The sequence below is a fragment of the Taudactylus pleione genome, unplaced genomic scaffold (genome assembly GCF_031769625.1).
Source record: "Taudactylus pleione unplaced genomic scaffold, aTauple2 ptg000536l, whole genome shotgun sequence".
Classification (NCBI taxonomy): domain Eukaryota; kingdom Metazoa; phylum Chordata; class Amphibia; order Anura; family Myobatrachidae; genus Taudactylus; species Taudactylus pleione.
In genome coordinates this window covers 86,448-92,352 of record NW_028284938.1, presented here as the reverse complement: position 1 = coordinate 92,352, position 5,905 = coordinate 86,448, and the positions used below count along the sequence as shown (strand labels likewise).

General features: G+C 40.8%; 1 pseudogene; it reads right to left on the bottom strand.

Annotated features, from left to right (window-relative positions):
- Window positions 1–2,553: 2,553 nt before the first annotated feature.
- Window positions 2,554–2,672, bottom strand: LOC148501005 (5S ribosomal RNA; annotated as a pseudogene).
- Window positions 2,673–5,905: the final 3,233 nt, after the last annotated feature.

Sequence of the window (5,905 nt, the reverse complement as noted above, 5' to 3'; positions counted from 1 at the left end):
TTTTACAGTTTTAAAAATTAAAAATGTAATTAATAGTTTAGAAACAATAAATTAAAAAAAAACCTCAGACCACAATAAAGTGGGCTGGAATAATCCTCCAAGCGCAAAAAAAAAAACACTCCAAAACTTCATTTTTGAAAAATATAAAAAGAATGAATAAAAAAAAAGAAACATAATAATAAAAAAAGGCAGCAAGACTCTGATACTTACCTCCAACCATACTAAAGTGGGCAGGCTATTCCTATTAAAATAATTTTTTTTTAATAAATTTAAAAAAATAAATAATACACCATATAAAAAAAAAATCCATGACTAAAATACACTTACCTGACTCACAAACCGACGATGTTTTGTACAAACACACTCTAACAATCTCAAAAAAACTCCAAAAACCTCCAACAAAATCCAACCAACTCCATTAACCACCAACCACCAACATTGCACAAGTAATGGTCCATTTAGGTGGCCCTTAAATAGAGACGTAACACACCAGAAAATGGAACAATGTAGGTTAGGTGTGCAATTTGCGCAGGGAAACATGGATGGCCGCAACATGGATGCACGCACATCCAATCCAAAGTTGCGCTCACATCTTATTAAAAGACCTCAATGTAGGTTAGGTGTGCAATTTACACAGGGAAAATGGATGGCCGCAACATGGAAGCACGCACAACCAAAGTTGCGCTCACATCTCATTAAAGACCTCAATGTTGGTTAGGTGTGCAATTTGCGCAGGGAAACATGGATGGCCGCAAACATGGATGCATGCTCAACCAATCCAATGATGCACTCGCATCTCATTAAAGCCCACAATTAAGGTTAGGTATGCAAGTTGTGCAGAGAAACGTGGATAGACACAACATGGATGCACACTCAACCAATCCAAAGTTGCGCTCACATGTATAAAAATGTCTCAAAATCACACTAGCACTCATGCTTTCTCAAAATTGACCATGGAGACAGAGGAGCATGGAAGCCAGAGTCAGCCATAAGAAAGTAAGTTTTTTGACCAATAATGACCAATTCCTTAAAATTTGTATGTTAAAAAAAGGCAAACATAAAAAAAAAAAAAACATGTTGTAGGTGGCCAACAGCAAGAAAGGATGAGTGAGGAGGAGCCAGGCCCAAGCAAGAGAAGGGCCAGAAACCCTCCCTTTTCGAGGGCAGAGATGGAGGCCTTGGTGACTATGTGCATTGACAATATTGTCCATGCACCCAGAAATGTGGGGGCTGGACAAAAAGACAGGATCTGGGAGGAGATAGCCAGATCTTTTAATCGTGTTGGGACGATGCACAGAACCAATATTGTTGTGCGTAAAAGGTACATATTTGCTAGTGTGAATGTTGGTTTATAAATGTTTTTGTAAATGTTGAAGGAAATACATGACTAAATTAACACTAAACATTGACAGATGGACAGACTTCAAATATTGGCTGAAGAGGAAGCTAGGAAGTAGGGTGGACCATGCCAGGGGGACAGGTGGTAGTCCCATCCCTGAGGAGCTGACCTTAACAGCTTTGGAGGAGCAGGCCCAGGGGTGTATAGAGGAAGAGGAGTTAGTCGGCGTGTCCAATATGGACACTGACATGGCCGACTTTATTGCTCCACATGGCAGAGAAGGTAAATATTTCTGAAAAAATAAAAAAATTAAAAAAACAATATCTCAGAAACATTTGCCTAACAAATCTCTTTATTTACAGAGCCCAATGAGGAAGTGCCTGCTCCTGAGGTGATGGCTGGGCCAAGCACATATGTAGGCTCTGCAGGGGATGATCCAATTTTTCCATCTGGGGACCCTGTGGAGCCCACTCCAGGGTCACAACCCACCCCAGCAGTGTCTCTCCTCACCAAGTTGGTCGACCAAACTCAGGAGAATAATTCTGTTCTCCTGAGGATGGAGACCACTCTGGTGAGGATAGATGGCAGATTGTTGAGGGTGGCGGAGGCCCTGGAGACATGTGCTGGGGCCCTGGTTCGATCGGCAGATGCCCAAGAGCAGGCAAACCGAATTGCCATGATGGAGCGAGGCTCCCTTCCTCCAAGGACCACTACCTATGGCAGCCCAAGAGCCACCCCCCAAAGTATGGCAAGCCCTATGCCTAGGCCAGAGCCAATTCCATCTGGCTCTAGCCAGGCCAGTCGGTGTGTTACACGCCAGTCGGCTGTTCCGAAAAAGCCTCTTCAGCCGAGCCGTCCCAAACGAAGAAAATAGCCCTGGCTATCTGATCCTTCCCCTGTTGATGTACAAAAAACAAAGAGCCAAGAAGGGCTAGTTGTTGGGGCACTCTTAAATCAAATTTAATAAAATTTAACCTTTATTAGTCATTATTAAAAAGCTGCGGATCTCCTCATTTTAATGGAATAAATGGATACGGCAAAATAAATATTCAAATAATTCTGGGTAATCGTGCTCCTATAAGTTCTAGATTATATATTCACATCATACAGGAGTTTTGTACCCGTGGTGATCCTGAAATCAACATAAACCAAATCAAATGTAATCACTTATGTCCCTGCTATTATACACTTAGTCCCGTTCTTCTCCTAAATATTATCTACAACACCCAATATTCCCTGGTGGTCTCCCATCCAAGTACTAATCAGGCCCAATACTGTATAGCTTCCAAGATCAGACGAAATTGGGCATATTCAGTAAGGTATGGTTGTAGGACTATATAAGCAGGAGATTGGGGGTCCTGGTATAATATAGTTAGGGGTAATATGTAGGACTAACTCAGTATGAGAAGTCCGCTTTGATTAAACAATGGACATAAATTCCAAACAAAGTATTGCACCAGCATACTTTGATTAATGAATAAATTGGTTATGTTACCTTCTAAAGTATGTATATATAATTCATATAGCCATATAAACAGATAATCTAAATGCAGGTATAAGTAATGTCAGTCGAATAGTGCCTGGGGATAATCATATCACATGTAAATGGCATTTATATAGTATTCATATGATTGTACATGGGTATGCAAATCCCATATGTTTCGGTAGGGATGGTGCTTATTTATATTCCCCTAGAGCACTTAGCAGACACCATACATTTTAACCAAATAATACATAGCATAATTTGTATTATTAACATGAAATATAGATGTACATTGAATAAGTCATTACATGGTCACAACACATAGAGTGGTAAGAAAAAAGAAAAAAAGAAAGCAAAATGTATTGCTAGTGTCTGTTCCCCTAAGTCAGCGTGGCAGAGACCGGGTGCCAATTAAGTCCTCATATAGGTATTATACTAATCTGTATTTCCCTGGAACATTTAATAGAAAGCATACATTGTTGCCAAGTAATATAGTTGTACACAGTGTGTTTTGTTATATTTACAATGGATACAAGTGTGTCTCAAATCACACAGTGATAGTAAAAAAGAGCCAAGTAGGTTATTCAAATCTATTCCCCTGAATGATGGGGGAAAGAAAGCTGGACATAAATCACGTCCTCATGTGTGCAATGAAAAAATAACCATGTGAAATAACATCAAATCTACCCCAACTAAAAACTGGGGACTTTACAGCAGTACATCCACTATGCTGCCACAATAGTCAGATTATAAATGAGCCTGTGTAATCAGATGCCAGCAAGAAAGCATGAGCCATAGGACAGACAGGTTTCCAAATTATACTATAAGAGATCAGAGTGTAATAAGCTGAACTGACGCGGCGGCCAGACATCAAGTGTACATACGTATCAGGGTCACCGTGCGGGGGTCTGGTCTGTGCACTGACCGGACCTCCTATGCTGTGGAAGGACGGCCGTTTCACCTGGTTGGTGGCTTGATCATCTCTCCTTCCCCTGTTGATGTCCAGTCCCCATATTTCTAGTCACCAATGCCTCCATCTCCGTCCTTTTTTATTTTATTTTATTTTTTTATAGAATTATTTAAATTATTTTATTTTTATCACAATTGTGCAGGCTGACAAATGCGTTCCAAAAATTTATTATATTCTTGTTCCCAAAAAAAAAAAAAAAAGAAAATACTGAAATCGTGTCTGTTTAATTTTTAAAATATATACTTGTTTAATGAAGGTATTGATAAAGCATATGATTTGCAAATATTGGAACAGGGTTAAAAATGCACAAAAACATTAAAATTATGGAAAAACAACATATAATAAGCCAACACCATGACATTAATTTAAACCTTTTATTCGCTAATGCAAACGCAGCTAAATCAATTCCAAGCCAATTAGCAGTGTTATTAACAACAACTAACGATTATTAGCTACTTGCTTTGTGTGGCACAAAATAGAAACATCACACCTAACATCAGTCACATTCGATAGTATCGATTGTACTCTGGGGCTTGAGAGAGCACATACCCAACCTCAAGCTGTACGATCAGCCAGGCATCTAACCTGCACGCAGAGAGACGTTTTACTACTTCCGGCCTTCTATGTCGCCCATAGCAGGTAATTTACGTACACCCCTAAAACGCCATGAAAACGGTGAGGAACGCCTGCGTTTTTAGACCACCACCCATGTCAACACCCACAAATGACCTTTCATGTCAATCAACTCTCGGAAGCCACTTCCTGCTCGTAAGCCATACGATCGACAGCATTTTGGATCGCAAGGTCTTGTGCGCACAACTAACCGTACGCATGCGTGGTTTGGAAACATTGGATGCGTACGACTGAGTGACTGCTTACGAACGACTCTGAATGAGGTCCAGTGTCCTTACTCAGCTGGCTGGAGGCCCGGTGCCACCCACCATCGTGACCATCGTCCACCGATGGTCACAATGGTGATCCCAGCCTGCGACATCGGTCGCAGTTCTGGGTTTGCAAATGCAGCAGGGGGTGTCATGCACCTCCTGCTGCTGTTGCATTATTGCAACTGCCTGCATGCAGCTTTGCAATTGTGATCCTTGCTGAAAAGTGAAAAAAATTACTTAGCTTGTCCCTACAGAGGAGGGCGGGGCTAAGCATCTGCTCTCTGAGATAATTGCAATGTGACTGCTCAGGTCTACCCCACCCAGCCACATTTTTCAACAATGCAGACAGATATGGGAGGAAGCTGGGTCTGTTTCTCTGACAGAGGACTTGCTGCCCTCCATTGTCTTGCAATAATGTGACAGGAGGGTTGTGGTATGTTAGGTCAACAGTTATCATGTCGACATGCCATCAGGTCTTTATGTTCAAACATAGGCAATAAGGCTTAAAGCAACACCATGGACAAAATGTCAAGGAAAATTACATTTAAAAATAAATGATACTGCTGGTCCTTTTCTTTTTTTCTGCATAAAGCAGAAAACGAATGTGATTCATTCTGCACATTAGAGTCTCCAGTAGCTTCCAAATATGCCCTACTCAAGGCAATTAGTAGAGCCATCCAGATTATTGGTGAAGAGCTCCCTGGCTGGCCAGATCTGGACTAATGGGTTTAACCCTGGGGCCACTTGATATGCACAATCTGGTAGATGGAAAACTCTGGTCCAGATTTCATAGGTGAGGTCAGGGCTCACTACAAGGACCATAGTTCATGCTCAGACATATGGCTCATAAAATAATTTCAAACATAATATTCCCTATTTGCTTACCATTCCAGAATAACTTCAAGGAGTTGCAGCCCTTTGCTGAACAAAGTCTTGACTATAGATTGGCAGCAGTCGAAGATAGATTTGGCAAACCCAACATCTAAAGGCTGGATGATTAGTCAATTCTCATAGAAGTCAAATGGGTCATTAAAACAAGTGCTAAACATGAGACCACTTAATACACATACAAAAGAGAAGGTTCAGGATAAATGGGCTAGCAGATATCCATTATTTACTTTTGGCTTGAAATTGTTTTTGTCTCAAAATAGATCTATATGAGGTTTTCCATTTGGTATTAGACCATCCCGACCCCAGACGTCTTTGGAATTTTCTTCTAAAGAGACTGC